Source organism: Heloderma suspectum, chromosome 4 (genome assembly GCF_057233095.1).
Source record: "Heloderma suspectum isolate Gila_16-S chromosome 4, 16-S_ref, whole genome shotgun sequence".
Taxonomy (NCBI): Eukaryota; Metazoa; Chordata; class Lepidosauria; order Squamata; family Helodermatidae; genus Heloderma; species Heloderma suspectum.
This window is the reverse complement of record NC_139461.1, coordinates 50544648-50566851: the sequence shown is the minus strand read 5'-3', so window position 1 is coordinate 50566851 and position 22204 is coordinate 50544648.

Here is a 22204-nt window from a genome sequence, read left to right as displayed (position 1 = left end):
GGACCTTGAACAGTGGCGATCAGGCATGGCAAGATGTTGGGACCGGTGGGCATTGTCCTGATCCCCTACCAGACTAAAGGTCTACACAGATTTAGCATTTACAGTGGGTTTGCTCTTCTTAATTTCTTGATTCATATATGTTGACAAAATGTAAGAGACATATCATAGGGTCATGCAGTGTGGAGACTCCTAATATAACTAGTATTGTTTCAGACATCATTCCCCAGTACTGTTTCACTTTGTCATATCTCCATTATAAGTACACAAAATTGTATTTTCTCATGTTACATTACCAGCATCTGCTTTCAGTAAAACCATAGATCTTACTCAATTTCCACAGTGTGCGGTGCCATTGTGAAGCCATCTGCCAGCAATTTTCACTTATACTAAGGAAAACTGAAAATGTTGTGCCTTTATTGAACAAATAGCTCTATGCATCCTGTGCAAGCTCAGTTTAAACATATTTCACCATTTGTTCATATAAGGTTTAATACAACTGCAAGCCTCTTCAAATAACATATGATATAATTTAGAAATAATTCCTTTCCCTCTAAGCTGCATTAACTCTTCAAATTTACCAGTAGTTTTGGAAAGACTAGATTTTTTTTGTGCTATCAGAAATCTGAAAAGATGGTGAGAACAGAATTATTCTGGCTTCCAGGTTTGCATGTATCTCTTAAAATGATTGTATAATTTCATTATTATACAAAATCTATGCCTTCTCTTTCTTAGAGCACTCCCACAAAGAAAAATCTCCCAGTTTTTTATCTAAGTTAAATGCTGGATTGTATGTTAAAGACAAAGACACCAGTGTCTGGTGTTACTTGTCTCTAAAATTATTCCATGTCTGTAATAATGATTAAATAATTATAATTTTAAAATGCCATGTGTTGGAGGATGGCTGAGGGGCATATCATGGGAAGAAGCAAGAGTTGGGTGACTAGAATGAGTGACTTACAATGGGGCCCTACCTTCTGTTACGATTGTAGGTCCGCAGGAACTTGGTTTTCCTGATTGACAGAGATGAACCTTGGCTTTACTGCAGGGATGGGGAAAGTTTGGTCTTTCCAGTGTTGTTGGACTGCAGTTCCCAGCATCCCTCACCATTGGCTATGCTGGCTAAGGCTGATGGGAGTTCCAGCCCAACAACAACTAGAGGGCCACATTTTCCCCATCCCTGGTTTATTCAATAGGAAGAAAACAACAGGAACAAAAGAACACTGGGTCATCAGCCCTGAGTTCCTTCACTTAGGGCCATAGCTGGATTAATCACAGACAGAGCTAAAAGGGCTGCCACTGCCAGCCCATGATCCAGGTGAGTCCAGTAGCTAGCCCAGATCCCTAGCTTTCAAAAAGAAAAGAAAAGAAAAGAAAAAAAGAGAGAACAAGTTTCTAGCCCTTGTAGAACCCAAGATATGAGACGAAATGTTCAGGCACATTCCAATTGTTTTGTGAGGAATGGATAATCAGTATGTTTAACCAATAAGTGAAGTCACAGCTATGAACAATATTTGGCCATAGACAGAAGTGTAGAGTGACCACTGAACTGCGGAAGGGACTTCTTGATTCATTTTGAACCCCATGGTTTTTGGTCTCAGGAAGCTGTGTTCCTCAGGACAAGGAATTTGAAATGGTGGTGTTTCTGACCTTTTTTTGGCTCAGGTATTGATGATGACAGAAATGTCCCCTCCACACACACCCCTGCCCAGTCAGATATCCCTCTCAGGATCCCCTCCCCCTCCCATCCAAGGAAAACAGCAGCACACTGGCTCCCAAGTAAGTAAGTAACCTTTGTAAACCGCCCAGAGAACTTTGGCTATGGGGTGGTATAGAAATGTAATAAATAAATAAATAAATAAATGTGTGTTTAGCATTTCAGCCCAAATTTCTTTATCCATTGAGTTATTTCGGTGCCTTATATTAACCTGAAGGAAGGAAAAGGTGTGGGGAGAAGAGGAATTTAGGCATGTGCTGTAAGGTTACAATCCAGTACACACATACTTAGGTGTAAAACCCATTGAACGCAGTGGTACTTCCTCTGAATAGACATGTATAGGACCAGAGGTTAGCCATGTTTGTCTACTGCAGCATAAACAACAAAGGGTCTTGTGGCATGTCACTGTTTACAGTTCTCCCCCCCTTGATCCCCCCACCATATTACTGTACCATATGGAGAGAAACTTTCCATAATACTCCATACATCTGATGAAGTGTCCACAAAAGCTTATGCCAGAATAAATGTGTTAATCTTAAAAGTGCCATAAGATTCTTTGTTGTTTTTGCTGTTATTAATGTTTCTTTGTGTTGATGTTCATGACAAAGGTGAAGGAATACGGGTGGAGCTTATGAGAAGCAAGAGGATGTTTTTCAAATGTTTCATATTTAATGTGAGTTATAGAGTTAGTGTCAGTCTTCAGGATCCTGCCACAAGTTCTCTATAATAAATTTCCAAGTAGGGTAATCTTGTCTCCTTCTTGTCTCCAGTACATATGCACATTTGGTCTATTTGCACACTAGGGGGAGTTATGATGAACATAGTGTAAGACAATTATGTTTTCTAGCATAACATTATTTTATTTTATTACGGTTATTATCTGCCTTTTCTCCAGGTGCTAAAGATCTCCCCATTATCCCCACAACAATCCTGTGAGGTAGGTTAGGCTGAAGGAAGTGACTGGCCCAAGGTCATCCAGTGAGAAATGGGAGGCATTTTCTGGTCCTCATCAGACAGCAAAGTGGTGTGTGTGTGTGTGTGTGTGTGTGTGTCCATCTGTCCTGTTTGGCTGTTGTGTCTGAATGAGAAAGTGAGGCAGTCTGTGTCTCTTTCTGAGTGAGTGTGTGTGTGTGTGTGTGTGTGTGCGCACACGTATGGATGTGTGTGTGTGTGTGTGTGAGAGAGAGAGAGAGAGCTTCAGTGTGTGTGAGGAAACACCTGAGCTTTGTAGAAGTACAAACAAACCCAAAGGGGGCAAAACAACCAAAAAACACTCCAGTGAGAACTAGCCATGGAATGTTGCTTGTCAGTTGGAAAAGAAGACTGGAAAACTGGGATCAGGCAGTGGTGGAATGGAATGGATGAAGGAATGGCTGGCTGGGTTCCCGAACAGGATCATTCCTATTAGGAGGTGAGAGTACATTACAACATTTTGTTTCCGCTTCCACTTTGCAGTTCTACTGGTGGGAAGGTACAGTTCTCAGCCTTCATCTAAGCAGTCAACCAGGTTAACTTGCTTGCATGATGATGTAACTCTGTTCTGCGTATTCTTAGTCTACGTTGTTCCTATGGGACTTGTACTGATTTGATTTTTTTTCCAGCCAGGTCATTTGCTATTACACCTGAAGTTCCTAATTGCCTTTTGCTAGTCTTTCAACAATTTTCTCTCCCAATTATACATTCTGAAATAGAAATGACTGTTTTGGGAATATATTTGAGCCGTGTTCTTTCTGTAAATTGAAAACATGGGGTTGGATCCAGGATCTGCCTTCTGTGAGAGAAAGGAACCTTCTGAGAGAGGAAGCGCTCCACTCATGGAAAGTCCCTCAGACTGATTTTTGGGCATCCCCTCCCCAATACACACACACCACAGCTCACTGTGTTCAGCAGGGTCTCCTCCTGACTCTCAGTATAGCATTTTCAGGAGGCTGGAGGTGCTGCCATGGGAAGGAAGGAGCAGGGAAGTCCATGTCTGCCAATGCAGTTGGTCTAGTGAAAATCTGGATCCAACCCATAAAAAATAAACTGATTTGGCGGAAACTGTCATTAGGATGAATTCCACATCCATGACAACTTTCTCTGCTAGGTACCACTGTTCATGACATCATCTATCTACCTACCTATCACCCCATTCATTTCAATGGGTCTACTCTAAGTTGGACTAACACTGGATACACACACACAGTATACCGACACACTATACACACATACTATTAAACAAACCCCACTAGTACATGTTTAGATGATGTAATTGAATTAATTAGTACTAGCAATTTGCCCACAGATGAAAGGTAACAAATGTTATGCCTTGGCCAGCAGATAGCAACATAGCACCAGCAAAGACTGACCTCCCATAATGCCAGTAGCAATTCTATGGATCGGAGGGATGTTTTATGTCAAACCAGTTACATTGATTGACCGAAACAGGCTAAGTAAAACTATTCTGTTATGCAGATTTCCTGCAGGACATCAAGTACTTACAGTCTCTAACTCTAATTAAAAAGTGCAATGGCATAAATATGATGAGCAGCAGAGAAAATCAGTCTCTCTCCAGAGAACATTGTATTTAGACTATTAGTTCAGCTTGGGTTCAGGATGGGTCACTACTTAACTTCCCCCAAAATATCACAACACAGTGAAAGTTAATATCATATATAAATAGCTATTCGATTATCAAAAGCCCTGCCACTTTAAGACCAGAGGTAAGGCTGTCATGTTGGCTCAAGCTCCACAACGCCAGGAAACTGGAAGCTAAAGCTTTCAGTCGCAGATGTGGTTGAACGCATCCAATTGCATTTGGGGGAACAGCGCTACACAAACTTTTAATTAGAACATCTGTCAGGTATATGTTATCTACGTGTTGCTCAGTACTGTTTATGTCACATGTTTAAACAGGCATAGCACCAGCTAATGTTACACTTACTTGAACTTCTATTAATGTATTTGCTCAAGTACATAAGAATGTAATCAGGGTGTGTTTTTTTTCTCCCACTAGATGGGATTATTGGAAAGCCACTTTGCAAGTCGTACTATTTCTTACTGAACCCAAAGCACCATTTCTGAGAACCATGATTGAATTACCCCAGTTTTTCTAGAAAATTTGCATGAAGGCCTAGGATTCTAAGCTTTGCTGAAATATAATAAATTTTATGAAAAAAAATGGTTCCCTCAGGAAGATATTGGTCAGGGTACTTCAGTATCAAGTAGTCCAGTTATTCATTGTAGGAAAAGAAAAATATTTAATATTGTTGTGTGCAAATGGCCTCCCCAAATTCTCCAGAGTATTTGTGGGCAGAGAAATTTCCCACAAATTTACTAAATTTATCCAAGGGGAGGAGAAATTCTCCAAGGAGAGGAGAAATCCAAGAGGAGGAGAAATTCTCCAACAGTTCCTCACAGATAGGACTCACCATTGGCAGGAGTTGTAGCACAGATCCTTTCTTTTCTCCTAAGGGTTTTTTCTGCTGCAGCTACAAGGCTTCCACTATTCTGCATCATTCTCAGAGCATTTTATAATTTATTTTGGTGGTGTTTTTGAGCTTACCTAGTCACTGCGATGTGGCACAGGTGCTGTGTATGCATGTTTCTTCTTTCTGTTACACATCTCTCCATTGCTCTGCAGCCTCCCAAGCTGCCTGCACATCCTGAGATGAAAAAGCCTTATGGGAGGAATTACATGACGATATTTTCCCCTTGGGCTTTAGCTGAAGTGTGGGAAGCCAAGGAGACTACAGGTTGCCAGAGAGATGATTGTACAATGAAAGACAGGACACTTGTGTACAGTTCTTCACCACCTCATAAGTGAGGGAAACACAAGAGCCCTGAACCCAACCTATGAGAATTTCTCTGAAATTTATTCTCCTTTGTATTTCTTTTCAAACACAATTTCTTTTCTATCAAATTGAATGAGAATGATAAAAAAAAATATGGGAGAAATTTTCAGCACAGCACTAATATTTAATATGCTATGATGCATTAATATGTGCCTTAATGCATGAATTTTAACATCTGCAAAGGACCCCCCCCCCTCTCTGCTCTTTTCAGTTCAATTCCCATCTGATTCAAGAGCACTTTTATGCAATGACAACAAATCTTGCTTCACTGAATTTTCTGCAGATTAAATATAACAGATATATTCCAAATTGTGTGAAAATGTACTTTAGGTGAATCTAATAAAAATTATTTCTTTTCTTTTCTTTGTTTGAAACAAATTAAGACACAACTATAGTGCAAAAGCCATATTTTTTGAAATGAATACCTGAGTGTTTATTTTGCTGTTCCTTAATTAATTAATTAAAATAGCAGATTCCATCATTACTGTGCATAACATGCACACTTCAGTTTGGATCCAGGATCTGCCTTCCACAAGAGGAAAGGGCCTTCCACGAGAAGAAGGGCTGTCCTCGCAGAAGGTCCCTCCGCCTGATTTTTGGACATCCCACCATTCAGCAGGGTCACCCAACACTCTGTGTAGTGTTTTCAGGGGGCTGGAGGGGCTGCTGATGATCAGAGTGGGCAGGGCAGTCCACTTCCACAAGCACAGTTGATCCAGCATAAATCAGGATCTAACCATTTGGCCACAACTCTTCCCATTTTGCATTGTGTAAGAAGTACTTTCTTCCATCTGCCCTGTATGTTTTCCTAATCAATTTCATTGACAGTGAAATCTTATACACGTCTTCTTGGAAGTAAATCCAATTGAGTTCAGTGAGATGGATCCAGATTGGCCATTCCATGAATGAAAAGACTCCCTCCATTCACAGAAGATAACAGAATTCAGTGTAGATTCCCCGCTAGAGGAAATTGAGAAAAATCGCTTAGAGATGTTGCTATATCAAGTGGTATACAAGAATTATTAATAAACAAATATGTACAGGGAGATGATGTTTACTGATTCCCCCCCCCCCGGCATTGCTCCTCAGGCTCCAGGAGGTCCCCATTGCTCCCTGTGCATTGCAAAGATGGTCTCCTCACCCACGTCCTCCAGCATGAGCAAACCCTGCCAAGAGCTACTCTGGAACCAGCCCTATGGGACTAATTCTGAGGTAAGTGTGTATAGGATTGTAGTCATAGCAATTCAGTGTTCTAGCATTATGAGAGATGGAGAATTTCCACACACTTCCATCACACCATTCATAAGTTCATCAGCCTCTGTCATCTTTCCAAATGTATGTGGCAGTCAACTTTAAAATTATGTTCCTTGCAACAATTTTATATTGTTCTGCATTAATCAGAACTGTAGAAAAATAAGAGATGAAAGCTAAATGGAGAAAAAATAACTTTCTAGAGGAGAATGGAATTCACTTTTCATAATATTCTAAAAGAATTCTACATGACTAGAAGAAGCATGAAATGGGAGGGGGAACTGAAGTCACTTAAAAATGTATTTCTATCATTCAGACTGTAAAACCCCCCAACGTGTGTTTATCAACAGTGACAGTAATTATCCAGGAAAGAAAGAGATAACCTTTGACATGTCAGCTGTTAAAACTCTTCAGACTTCAAGCATAGCATCTCTGAGTTGCTGCGAACCAGAGTTAACTAATAAAAATAATTATCCCACAATACACTGACAGGATGCTGACAAGTTCCAAGTCTATATAAGATCAAGGCAGATTAGAACCTTGTATCAATTATCTATGTTGGATATCTAATGATATTATCTAACTGTCATGTTCGCTGCAAGATATGCTTTTATTAGGTGCATGTGCTATGCTATACAGGTCTGCCATTCAGTATCAAGATGGATGACAACTATTCATAAGCAAAGGTGGACTGTTTAGATTAGATACTAGAAGGATATTGGATTTAAACCTTCTTTAAGACATTGTAACAGCACTGGAATGCATGATGCTAGAATGGACCATGAAGACGTATTGCTGCCTTTACCTGCATCCATTTGGATAAACACACCCTTAATTTCTGACCAGGCATTCCCCTGCCCAGAACCACTGGCAGAGCAGACTTCCTCCCTGCAGCCCCTAAAACAGCTCCAGAGGGTGGCGGGACCCTCTAGAGCAGATCTGGGGTGTATGCAGAGGCTCAGGGGGAAGAGAACAGGGAAGTCCTGTTGCACAACTTTAGAATCTACATTCCATTGCTTGCAACAAGTTACTCATTTTGCTTTGTTTATATAAGTAGCTAGCATCTCACCCTTTGTTACAGTTGTCCTCAGCTAATGCTATGGAAGCTTGACCACTAATTAACTGACCAAACCCAATGCTTGGCCAATCTATTTAACAATGAGTCAATGACTTAGGGGAAGGTTGGTGTCTAGTGTTCGATCACATGCACTGGGCTAGGTCTGAAGGGATGTCTCTTGCTGAAGCTATGCAGTCAACTTGCTGAAGCCAAGCAGGTCTTGTCAACTAGTCAGTGCGTGGACTGGAGATCATGTGGGAAACCCATGTACACCACCTTAAATCTTATTAAGGAAGAAAGGCAGGATATAAATAATTAAATGTCACACACACACGCACACACACACACCAATGCTGGTGTGAACTGGTATTGTCTACCAAAAAATAAACCACGTGAAGCTTCTTTTGATCTGCTTTAGTTCTGTGTTCCACTGAAATCCATGTGACTTATTTACAACAATTCAGAATAAAAATATAAACCTGTGTAACATTACTGTATCCTTGTTATTATCCTTTGATGCTACTCTGTTCCATCCCATTCCTTGTGCTTGCATGCCCACCTTCTTTGTTCACACACAAATTCTTCTCACTTTATGTAAATAATGTTGAAACTGCTGCTGCTCATAGCTCCTGTGGTGTGTGAGTCAGCTGCAGAGGCAAAATCCTCTGTCAGAGGTTGACAATTTTTCACCATAGGCAATGCACATCTACAAGACAGGAGTGAGAAATGCTTTAAAAAAGAGAGGATATGGAATCTAAAATATGGAACATGGCTCACTTTTACTCAATGGGATGAAGGCCTGTATTAGTCATACCATTGGCATAATCAAGATTCAAACCATTTAGACAAAAAAAACCCCAAACACCCCAATCAAAAAAAGTTTCCTGCATGACTGTATCATGCTGCTGAAACTGAGAAACTAGGTCAGAGAAAGAGACTCATTTGAATAGAAGAAAAGTGGAACGGCTTGAGAAAGGGCAACATTTTCATATTGCTGGAACAAACAGCAAATTTCTGATCATTATCAGGAAAGGTTTTACAGGAAAAGTAGCTACAAAGTGCTGAGAAGTGAGTCAGCAAAGGATAGAAAACATCTGAAGGAGGAATTAAAGAATATCTACATGCTTTGGGAAATCTAGTTCTGTTGTTTTAAATTTGTTAATGTATTTTAAATCTCTGTGTTACTGCTAGGTTTTATTGGGGTTTGTATTTTTATAGTGTTTTTATGTAAGCGATTACATTTTAGATTGCATTTTATGATGCATTTTATTATTTTAATTGTTGTGAGCCACCTAGAGAGCTTTGGCTACTGCGCAGTATAGAAATGTAATAAATAAATAAATGGTAAAAATGGATGCCACTGGTGGGATGCAGGATACAGCTGGCCCAAGCCATTTTGTTGCCTATGGTGAAGGACAAGTTGGCTCCCCCTCTCTTCTACCTGCAGAAGCTGACTGGACTGGCAGTTAAATCTTAATTCAACACTGGAGATGGGATAATATTTTCCACCTCACCTGAGCACATCTGGCTAGCTTTGGGGGCACAGGGCACTAGGGCAGGCTGCTGCTTGGAATATACAGCTCTCTCCTCCAACAGAGGAAAATCACTAGAGAACATGATTGTTCTCTTGAAATAATAATAATAATAGTAATAGTAATAGTAATAGTAATCATCATCACCCTAGCTTGCTGGGGAGAAGGTTTCTACCCCAACCTTCTCTGCAACATGCTCATTTTCTATATGCAGAGAGCAACCAGCCACCAATGGTACAGCCCAGAGGTACAAAACCTGCACCCTGTGATGATCTGGATTTGTGATCTTGTATTTCAGCTTGGAAAAGGGAACAAGATTATTCATGGAGGCAGCTTGCTGGAAAAGACAGAAATAATGTATTGAGGAATCAGAACTTCCAGCACCAGTTTAGTGTATTTATTCATGGCAAGAATTTATAAACCGCTCTTTCATCTAAAAATAGATTTCAGGGTGGTATACTATATACAATTTACAATCAATATGGTATAAAAACATTAAACAATACAATAAAATTGAGAGGAATAAAACCATAAAACGTGCTGAAGATCCAATAATTTAAAATGTCTAGGCAAATTAAAAGGTACTATGAATAAAGCTAGCCACACTGACAGCATAATCTGAGCTAGGGCTCACCAGGGCCTGGAATCTGTTATTCCCTTTGGCTCTATATTATTTATATTAGGTATGCTATGTATGAGCCCCAGCTTTTCCCAGCTTACCATCATTTCTCTTTCAAAATTCCTTCTCTCTCATTCCAAACATGTCTTGCCTTTAATTAGGTTGCAAGCCTACAGTCAGGGGGTGTCTTATTTTTTAATCTTTGTACAAGCACCTAAAAGTTTCAGGTGCTATAGCAGCTGTCGTAGTAGTCTATACAACATCTATAACAACAAGTTATTCCGGGGATATGATGATGGGGTAGTAATGATGGGGTAGTAATTATGTGTCTTGCTGTCGAGATGCAATTTGTGTCACCAGCAATATATAACATGCCTAGAAGGTCATGAATGATATCTAGCAAGTTTTGTTTTTATTTTATTTTTAATCTGGGGAAGAGAGAATCAAGTGAAAACTTTGGTGGAATTAATATAGACAGCAAATCTAGGTGTGTTACACTCAATGCTTGCCCTTCACCAGTGCTAACAACTTGAGGGGATACAATACAATTATTTCAAGCCTGTTTGTTCCATTAACATGATCTTTCCTTAGAAACACACCCACACCAAGCAGCTGTTGATTAAGTGTGCCCAAGCTATCCTATACAATAACAAGAGTGCAAATCTTTAATGTGTGATTGTCAGAAGCCCCTGCAGGTTAGATCGTGACAGCTGAGAGAATGGAATGGCTAATGATGTTTTTAGTGTAGAACAAGCCTTTTGGTCACATTAGGGTGGGAGGTGGAGGAGGAAACGAACCAACTCTGGAAGAAATCTTTCTCTGACAGATTAGCTCTGTTCCCCTTGCAAGTTTCTTGCTTTGAGAAGAGTGTCTGCAGTCTGCTCAGGAGCAGAGTTTCAGATGCTGAATAACTGAGCCATGCTCATAAGTCAGAGTTCAAACCCATCAAAGATTTTCTTTGCTTGTTTTGGTCAGGAAATTCAGAGTAGTAGATGAAAAGAGTAGCTGAGAAAAGTCCTGACGTGCCACCCTACAGTTTCAGGCATGGGATAGATAGGCACATCAAGTGCAATCTACATAGAAATGTGGCAATTCCAAGATCAGCTTTTGATTAGGGATGTCAGAGAATTCCACCATGGATCCCAGGGAGGCCGAATTCCAGTGAATTCGGCCCCCCGAAATCCATGGCAGAATGGAGCAACCCACCCCACCACCCCGTGGAAGCCCCCCGGAACGGAGCCTAACTGGCTGCAGCTCTGGTGGCAGTGGCAGCTCCAGCTGCTGCTTGGCTGCAGCCACAAATGGCGGCCACTACACTGGCCGCCATTTGCATCCCTTCACTGAGCCATGATAGGCTACGTAAATATTTACGTAGCCTATCATAGCTCAGTCAGTGAAGGGACGCAAATGGTGGCCGCTATGCTGGCCACCATTTGCATCCACAGACCTGCTGCAGCTGGATGTCCGGCTGTGGATGAACCCGGCTGGCGGCTCTCCCTGCAGCCGGCCAGGGAGGATTCCGGGGGGAGAGACGGAGTGCCTCCCCCACCACCACGGATGCCACTTACAAAACAGGTAAGTGGTTTCGTACATCCCTACTTTTGATACACCCCCAACCCTACCTACTCTATAATTTTGCCTCCTATCAAGGAGTGAAGCCCTGCCTGTCTGCTTGCATGAGCTCCATCTCCATGTAGGCCCTGAAGTTTCCACAAATGAATGTGACCACTGGATCACAACTCAGAAAATGGAGTTCCACCATCATCTGAAAATTGATTGATTGATTGATTGATTTTCTAAACAAAGAAGCTTAGGGTGCAATCTTATGGCCACTAGACAGGGGCTAGATGGCCATAGGATTTTTCAGTTTACGGGAACCAACTTCGAAGCCAGTGCTCTGAGGTCAGTTCCCAGAAAACTGCCTCCCTTCTCCCTCCCCCACTGCCTCATAGGAGGTGCAGTTCATCCCTGGCTTCATACTCAGAAGAGCAGCACAGACTGGGGGAAAAGGGGGCTTTCCCGGGTGAGCAGAGGGGCAGGGATGGCAGAAGTGCCATTATGATGCTTCCTATGTGCTGTCCAGCCTCCTCCCGTCCCCGTTCTCAGCCACTCTGGCTAGACAGCTGAAATCAGCCATCTAGCCACAAATGCAGGGCGGCCAAAGCATGGAGGAGAAAATCCCCTCTGTGCTCTGCCCGCCCTGCATTGGATAGTCGGTTGCCTCCAAATTCAGAGGTGGCCAACTATCCCCATAGGATTGCACCCTAAAAGATTTAGGAGCATGCAAGGTCATGCATTCTTTATCTCCTGTTGGCATAGAAATATACACTGCTATTGGGACAAGACTCTCTTTCTCTCTCTCTCACGCTCTCTGTGTGCAACTCAAGAGCAAAATCTCAATGCACCAATGCTGTTTTGATATGACATACTAATAATACTAATAACTTAGTATTAAAAATATATTTTAAGCTAAACGTTTTGGCTTCCGTCCTCATACGTAGCTGTGCTGTTGAATGGAATGGAGGTTGGAATGCCTGGAGATGAAAGTCCCTTAGGAGAAAAAAACAGAGGTATGAATGGTATAGTGCTTACGGAATGTCCTCCAGCTTAAGGCAATTTGGATGAAGAGTTCTCAGTCTATAGATCCAGAAATTTTCTTTTTTGTCAAGCACGTCAGTTTCTTTTGTTTGTTCCATTGGAAGCAACTGTAAATCCAAGAGACTGCATGAAGGTGAATTGAAATGTCTTGCAACAGGCTGCTCCAGCAGATTTGTGGTTAAGGAAACTTGTTTTTAGGTCCACTGTAGTTTTCCCTACAAGGAAAACCGCAAACAAATTTCAACTCACCTTCATCACATAGTCTCTTGGATTTACAGTTGCTTCCAATAGAACAAACAAAAGACACTGACACACTTGACAAAAAGGAAAATTTCTGAATCTATAGACCAAGAACTCTTAGGTTGTGTTTCCATGACAACGGAAGTGTGAAGCAAATGAAGGAATACCGGAGCTTTCATGGAATCGGCATGGCTCCGCACAGGGCTCCAGGAAAGACAGCACTGCACCATTATAAGTTGCTGACATGCTGTGACTATTGACTGAATCTCTCACTGACTTCTATACTTGCTGACATAAGAAAAGCAATGCCTTAGACATGTACACTGGCAGCATATCACTAGATGGAAATGGTGTGTGTTAAACATTACTGTCTACTTCCTGGTCATGTAGCTTTGTGGAAAAGCCATTGCAAGTGAGGACGGGAATAAAGAGACAAGACATAGAAAATGGGTTAGGGCCACATTTATTTCATAAACAGGATCTGTCGGGGTGTCTGTCTGGGAATCTTTCTAAGTTCTGTGGGGGAACCTGTGGGGAACCAGAAGGGAATGAGAACCACCCCCGCCCAAAGGATGAGGCTGGTGGTCAATGTATCTGAAATCATACTTTATTACCAGGACATGTATACATGGGTAGCCCACAAAGGAACTACAATTTTGGAACAGGTTACATGGGTTTTTAAAAGAAAACAAAGTACATAGTAAAAATATCAAGAGAAAGACTTTAGCTAATTAAAAGCTTACATATGTTATCTATATCCAATCACGTTAGGGTTGGGGGTACTCATCAGTGCTCCCTAACCGTGAATACACCCCTAAACACAGCTGGGTCACAATGATCTGCAAATTCCTCCTGTAAGGCAGTATCTTATAGATACTGTATAGTATGGGTTTTTGCCTACCCGTTGCCCATGAGATAGGAGTTGGAGCTTGCTTTATCTGTGTGCAGAAATGTTTATTCTACCCTCTTACTCAGTTCTTTGTGTCTTGTTTTTCTCAGCTACTCCGTTACAATATTCTCTGTATTTTTCCCTCTTGGAGACTTTGGTTCAGGCCTGATATTTTGGTTCAGGCCTTATACAGGCTTTTTCTCCCACACTTACCAGATGGCCAGTCTAAGCTATTTGGGCAAGGGCACCTGGGTCTTATAGAGTGGAGGTCTTGTAGCCCACCTCACCTTGTGGCCCCACCTTTCTATGTGAATAGGTAACCTTCCCATGTCACCCTCTTTTGGGGCTCCACACTCCAAGTGGGTGAGCTGATTTTACCCCAAAGGTGCTCCATAGCTTTCCCACAGTCCCACAACACTGAAGGGCAAGGCTAGGGAATTGGTAGTCACCATAAAGGTGCGTCATAAAGGTGCCCTATTTCTACGTTCATTTTCCAGCACATACCTGCCTTTCCAATAAATGTGACCAAATCAACCTGAAATACCAGTTTCCCTGTCACAACCACCCCCATCTCAAATGTCAGTTTAGATCAGGCAAAAAACCCAAACCCCAGCCAACACTGGCCAGTTAATTGGCACTTCAGACATTCCTACTCAGCCCCCAAGCAACCTGTTAATCCTACAGTGATACAAAAAGGGAGAGCAGGCGGAGCCAGAATCAAAAGAGGCCAGAAGGTGGGTGTTGCAAATTTGTATATCCCTTGTACCCACACCCCCTATGTTAATGTCCTTGATGTATGAAGGCATGCCGTGCCAGTGGTGCCCGGCCTCCCCAGCCAGCCACAATCCTGTCCCTGCCAGAGTGGGGGAACACCTTTAGTATGTACCAAATGCTTTGGGTATTCTTTTCCTTAATGTGTAGTTTACTGATGTAGGTATCTAAGGCTTCATTCCTATGTACACTTCCTTGGCAGTAAGCCCCATTGAACTGAATGAGACTTACTTCTGAGTAAGCATGAATATTATTAGGCAGTAAAACACCCAATTCCTTTTGTAGATCGAAAAGAAGCACTAGTGAACTATAGGACTAGAAATCTTGCACTTGGTTTCAGTATTGAGTTTTGACAGAAAGATGAATAGAGCAAAGGCATTTGAGGAAGGCCTGAGCTTATATAAGTCGACATTCCTGGCATCTAGATGCAGCAGTCATGTCGGATAAAAGCAAGAGCTTGTGTGCAGTACAGTGATATGTTACTTCAGATGTTATTTCCCGTAACATAATTATAATTTTAGTGTAAAAAATGACAAGTTAGAGAGACGTGTTGTATGCCAGGCCCATGGGCAGGGGGAGGAAACAAACAAACAACATTGGATAGGAATACTCTGCAACTTATAGGTTGTTTATTCTCCACTTACAGCACTTCACACAAACCTTTAGTGCTATTTCACACATGAGGACCGGCCACTCTGATTTCTTATTTTCAATCCAGCCTGTAACTTCTCAGGCCTGACACTCTCTTGATTTCAAGTCCAGTATATATAGCTCTACATATTCCTTCTGGGCAGAACATCACTTCCTTATCTCTCTGAACAAGAAACATATGCTGTGGTCACACATCAGACTCCAAAACGGGGTACTTATTATTCTTGTTTTTAAAGGTATAGCCACTTCTTTGTTTCCAGCAGGCGGACCTATGTGAAATGTCAAACATCAACAGTAACAAGTGATTTCCCCCTATCTCCACCGAGGAATTGCAGCCGCTTTATCTCCCCCTTGGCTACAGATAAATGGGGTAAAACAAGATCAGTAATTAATTTCATGTGAAGCATAATGACTTTAGGCATAGACACTGCCTGGTGGATAATAATCAGCTGGGTTAAAGGCCCTGCGGTTCCTGCAGTCAATCTTGTATGGAATCCCTGTTAAAATGCGTTGCTAGACACAGACCTTTTAGACAAGTAGAAAATTGGCATTTCAAACTGTCTCAAAATCAAGGTGTGCTGTGAATTTTGCTTCCGTTCAATTAGAAGTTATTTTGTTGTTGTTCTCATTTGACTATGAAGAAGCCAAGCATAAAACTTGTTGCTCTGCACTGAACAATCAGGGTCATTATTAATTTAGACACAATTACAGTTAGAACCTAAATGTATAAAATTAAGTAAGGGCGCAATCCTATGCATGTTTAGACAGAGAAAAGGCCTACAACTCCCAGCATTCCCCAGCCAGCAAGGGAGTGGTAGGCCTTTTCTCTGTCTAAACATGCATAGGATTGCACCCTAAGAGAATGCATGGCAATAATTTCACTAACCAAAGCATACCAATAGTACTATCCGACAAATGTTAAGAAGCACATACCAGGTTCTTAATTATATAAGAAGAAGATGCACCCAATACTATATCCAGTTGACTTTGACCCTCTCTAATCAATTCATTGTGGTCTCTGAGGCCACTTTAGAAGTAAACAAAACAACAGAGATGTTGAATGGAAATAAATATGACAAGTGCAAATTGAAGCCAAGTTTTATTTTTAATTCCCTTCCTAATTATGCCTAACATGGAATGTGTCTTTTTCACTGCAGCTGCACACTGCGTTGACATTTTCATCAAGCTGCCCACCACAACCCCAAGATCTCTTTCTTGGTCAGTCACTGCTACCTCGAATTATACTTGAAGATGGGATTTTGGTCCCAATGTGGATCGCTTTACACATGCTTATAGTGAACTTCATTTGCCATTTTGATGGGTATTCTCCTAGTGAGCATTATAAACAGATGAGTTTCAACCAATGAACCAACTTATTATGAAATTTGGTGGCATCACTTGTTATAACTGGAACAGACATTCAGTCTATGTGAAGGTATTTGAAGTCACCCATTACTACTTATTTATTTATTTTAAATATTTCTTGGCTGAATTTCAGGGGAGAAGCCCACCAGAGGTGGTGTACAGCAATAAAATACATAAAACCAGTAAGATATTAAGAATAATAAAACACAATAAAAACAGTAACAATGCAATAAAAACACTAAAACAGCAATAAAACCAGCAACAGAACCAGAAATAAATACTGCAATGACAGCAATCATATCAGGAGAAGGCCAGAATAAAATAATATGTTTTTAAGGCCTTCTTCAAGGCCTGCAATGTTGGAGTATGGCTGACCCCCGATGGCAACTTATTCCAGAGGTGTGGAGCCACTGCAGAGAAGGTCCTGTCATGTGTGGTCACCCACCTAACTGCTTGCTGGGCAGATGGGCAAATAAGAAGAGCCTATCTTGCTGATCTTAAAGTGTGGGCAGGCTGATATGGGTGAAAACTACAACACTTAGTTTTTTGGATGCTACCCTAATTTCGTTCTTCATCCCACAATCACCTTGATCATTTTGGTCAGGGTGATGAGCATGTCCCCAGTACTAAATTACTTTTGTGGCCTAGTATTGCCACACACGCTGATTCTGTGGAAGAGTCTGTACCTTTAAACACTTCTTGTTTGTTTGACACTCTGCCCTCTGTGATGTACAGAGGAACACCAACCCCAGTAACCCTTTTCTAACCTTCCTGTAGACTTTGTATCTGGAGAGGAACATATCTTGATGTTTTTTTCTCCATTACACCAGGTTTCTGCCATGCCCACTATGTTCTCCTTTAAAACCAAGTACTTTAACTCTCCCATCTTGGCTTGGAGGCTTCTAGCACTAGCATGGAAACACCTATACACTGTGTCTGTCTCTTGATGTCTCTGGCCTGTGGACCTTTGGCTTCATTGACTGGCTGTCATGTTTTACTGACTTTGACTGGCTATTGTGCTTTACTCCAGGCTTGTAGCCTATTTCCACACCATCCCCATTTGAGCTCATGGAGCCACTGTGGGATGGTTCTATCCTTGAAGGTGGCCTAAAATTAAGTTCAAATACATACATACATACATACATACATTTTCACATTCATTCTCCAGGGATTATTCAACCTGAAACAGAAGCTTTCCAGCTCCTGTTCATCTCCCCCCAGAGTTCAGTTTAAAAGCTGCTCTGCCACCTTTTTGCACCAGCAGACTAGTTCTATTCCATTCTGGTTCAAATGGAATCCATCCCTTTCGTGCACGCTAGGCTTGACTCCCAAAATATTCCCAAGTGCCTAACACCATGGTGATGTCCTAAATGAATTAGGTGATGTCCTAAATGAATTAGATAAAGAAATGGGTAGCACTCACTTCACCTAGCAATAGTGGTTAACTAGCATCTATGCTTAACTTCTTTTTATCTTGACGCTTTGACAGTGGGGCTGAGACACTTAAGTTGTTCAATCCTATGCATATTTAGTCAGTCCTGCAACTCCCAGCATTCCCCAGCCAGCATGGCTGGCTGGAGAATCCTGGGCATCATAGGACTTTTTTTTTTTTTTATCTAAACATGCATAGGATTACATCCTTTGTCACTGGGGCTCTTCCTCACACTCAGTTTAATTAATTAATTACATTTCTAGACTGCCCAATAGCCAAAGCTAACATCCCCCAAGAAGTTAGTAAGAATCAGCATTAACATTGTTCAATTATTCTTTTCCATGATAGTGAAAAGATGAAACATTTCTGAAACAGGATCAGCAGAATGCATGCCATGTGCCATATCACTTATTTTAGTTGGTAAAGTGCCATGCATGTTGATGGTGCTATATAAACAATAATAAATAAGCTAGAGGACTGATAATGCATGAAGGAAACCTCTGCCTTTTTCATGGGATCACAGCACCATCTTTCACAAGAACATCTGCTCCATCTCCACCGTGTCTAATTGTAGATTTAATGACAGATGGGTGGAAATATAAATTTATAGTATTATGAGCAGCCCAGTTATCAGAAATAACAGGGAACAGAGATGCTGCTAAAATGATAAGACTATTCTTCAAGCCAGACCAGCAGGTTCCCCTTCTCTTTCATTCTAAGCCTTCCCTGCACAGTTCATTTATTTTATGTATGTTTACTGTTGAGCCAAAACTGGCCTTCCACACTAGAGCTGTGCACAAATGTCATCTAAAAATTCTCCAGCCTATTTGTGGGCAGAGAAATGGGGGTGGGGCAGTTTCACTAAATTTCTCCTGGGGGAGGAGAAATTCTCCAACAGTTTCTCACAGATAGGGCTCACTATCGGCAAGGGTTATATATATATATATATATATATATATATAGCACAGGCTCTTTCTTTTTTTCCTAAGGGTTTTTTGTTTATTGCACTGCTCCTACAGGTGGCAACAGCATCAACTCTTTTGAGGCTTCCACTTTTCTGGGACAGAATTTTGAATTTCTTTTGATTTTTAAGCTTGCCAAATCACTAAGAGGTGGCTGAGGGTGCTGTGTGTGTTTTCTCTCTTTATTACACATCTTTCCATTGTTCTGCAGCCTCCTGAGCCACCTGCTATTCTTGAACTGGGAGGAATTACCTCATGATGTCTTCCTCATGATAATTTTAATGGAAGTTCGGGAAGCTGAGGAGGCTATAGGCTGCCACAGAGATTATTGTACAATGACAGACAGGACAATCACACATACTCCTCAGCCACCTCATAAGGATAGTACGGACAAGAACCCCAAACCCAACCCATGAGAATTTATCTGTAATTTCTTCTCCTTTGAATTTCTTTTCCAAAGCAATTTCTTTTCTATCAAATTGAATGAGAATGATAAAAAAAAAATGTGGGAGAACTTCTTGGCACAGCACTATTCCACACTTTCTTCCCCATTGGGAGGTGGTGAATTGGGGGAGTATTTCTGTTACTTTTCAGTGGGGTCCATAACCTCTGGGGAAATTTCAGGTAATGGAAGGCTTACTGGGAAAACCAGTGGCAACAGCATTTTGCCCCTCTTTGTTTTAAATGCAGTTTTTCTTGCTTGGGAGTCAAGCTCTGTTCCAAGGGAGGCATTGTGGGGGGAAATTGTGGCTGCCAAGAGCAGCACTGCCACTGCTTGCAGTAGTGGCAAGCTTGGACATCTGGAGGAAGGGGCAAGGGGGGTGGTCAGTTGACCCCCTCCCCCAGATGAGCTATAATCCCCATATTCCCAGCATTCTTTTAAAAAAGAAAGTCTGTCACCCTTGTAGAACCTGAGGTACAAGGCAAAATGCACAGCCACTATTCTGCCTATTTCTCTAAGCAAAAATAGTCTGCTTCTGCTTTTCAGGGTTTGTATCCAATGAAGAAACCATAGCAGCTTTTGACACACCCATTGTCTGGGAAAGGAACTTCCTGTTTCATTTTAAAGCCGTGTGTGTGTGTGTGTGTGTGTGTGTGTGTGTCTTCCCTGGTGGGAAGTGATAGTTGCTTCAAAAAATCAATTCAGAAATTCAGGATGTTAGTGTTGCTCAGACAGGACAGGAGTATGTCTACCCAAAAAGAGCAGGTAGGAACAAAGACAGGAGTTCATGATCTTTCTAACTCAGGTTTTATTAATAACTTCTGAGTTTGTGAACGTTAAAACAGTTATCCTGACAATGCATGTGGATATAGTAATCATTATTATACCTACATTATAGGAGTCAGGGTTGTGGCTGAGAGAAATGTGGGTTACATCAGCTGTAGATTACATCAACAAAGTAGCCGGTGTTGTTGTGTTCCCATGATGTCCATTTTACTAGGGTGGGGGTGGAGCATTGTATGACAATTCTGCGGTGTAGTCCAGTGTTGTTATCCAGTCCCCTGGTATGCTGGTTTTCTTTTCTTTTTTTAGGGAAATGTAAGGGGTGGCTGTGAAGTAGCAGCAATGCAATTTAATAAGGTCTAGAGGGGGTTCTTGAGATGTATGTGTGTTTTTGCATATAGCTTTAAGAGAAGGGCAAGTTTTTGTTCTTGCAGGAGACCTGGGTGGGGCCTATCCCTCACTCTTTTAGTTCAGGCCTTGGAGCTGAAACAATGTGCCATGCAGCTCCTCAGAAGTTAGTATTTTTTCATGTACATGAATTTATTGAATGTCACCTGCAGAGCAGAGCCTAAGAGAAGACTGTAAGCTGAGCAGGTCACTAGTCCCCCAATATTTATCATGGCCTTCATGCTTGTAATGTCCCTTGGCCCAAGTGCCATTACAGGGTTGTGAGCCAGGGAAAGAAGTGAGAGTTTTTCAGTTTCAGTTCTTTGTGGAAAGTTGAGGGGACAACATGTCTCGCTATTGAGAAACAAGAGAGAGGTAGGTCTGATATACACATTTTTCAGTGGCTAGGTCTACCTACCTTGGTAGACCTGGTGCCCAGGCCTTGTCACTGCTCAGTCACCAGATCTACCATTTGATGCTGTCAAGGCTTTTTTTTTTTTTTTTAAATGTGCAAACATACACAAAATCAAAAAGCCACAATTGGGCAATGCCTTTATTAGGATCAACCAAAATCCCCCCCCCCAACTGTGCAAGTTTTCAAGTTCTCCAGAACAGGAATGGGCAGAAGGTAGATCTGAATCTATTGTTAGATATCATATTTGGGCATTTTCCATCAAGGATTTCTACAGCCAATTGTTTAGCAATAGCAACAACAAAATGACCGCCTCCCTTCTGCCTCAAATTGTACTTCAGAAATGAAGAAAGCTTAGGGTAACCAGGAGTGGATTTTTGTGTGGAAGGACTGCGTGTGGACTCTGTTCAAAACAAGTTCCTGGGCTCAGAATTTTTTAATTCTAAGTGTCTGTCTTCTGCATCAGGTTCTAATTGGTGGATCTCAGAGTTCTAGTGAAAAACAAAGTACATCCCACAAGAAGACATCCTTCATGGGGGAAGAAACAAAGTAAAAAAAAAATGGTCCAGTGTTCTGGCCATGAGCCATGAGGTCTGCAGTTTAGTTAGATCCAGTCTCAAAATGGAGATTTCCAGTCTGATGAATTATGGCGCAATCCTATGCAGGTAGGCGGCTGCCTTCGAACTATCCAATGCAGGGCAGGAGAAGCATGGAGGGGATCATTCCCTCTGCGTAGGGATGTTACAGAATTCCGCCACGGACTCCAGTGAGGCCGGATTCTTTAGAATCCGGCCCCCCAGAATCCATGGTGGAATGGAGCAATCCCCCCCGCCACCCCACGGAATCCCCCCAGGACGGAGCTTACCTTTGTCGGCCATCCGCTGCCCCGCGAATGGCTGCCCTGGTCTGTGGCTGCCATTTCCATTCCACTTTAGCTGTGATAGGCTATGTAAATATATACATAGCCTATCATAGCAAAAGGCAGGAACGCAAATGGCGGCCACTACGCCATTTGCGTCTCTGCGGTAGCCGTGATAGGCTACATATATATTTACGTAGCCTATCACTGCAAAAGGCAGGGATGCAAATGGCGTAGCGGCCGTTTGCCGTGATAGGCTATGTAAATATATACGTAGCTTATCATGGCTACCGCAGGGATGCAAATGGTGGCTGCTACGGTGGCTGCAGCCGCAGCCCAGCAGCGAAAGGAAGTCTAGCTGTGAGCAGCCCTAGCTGGTGGCTCTGCGGGCTCCCGGCAGAACGGAG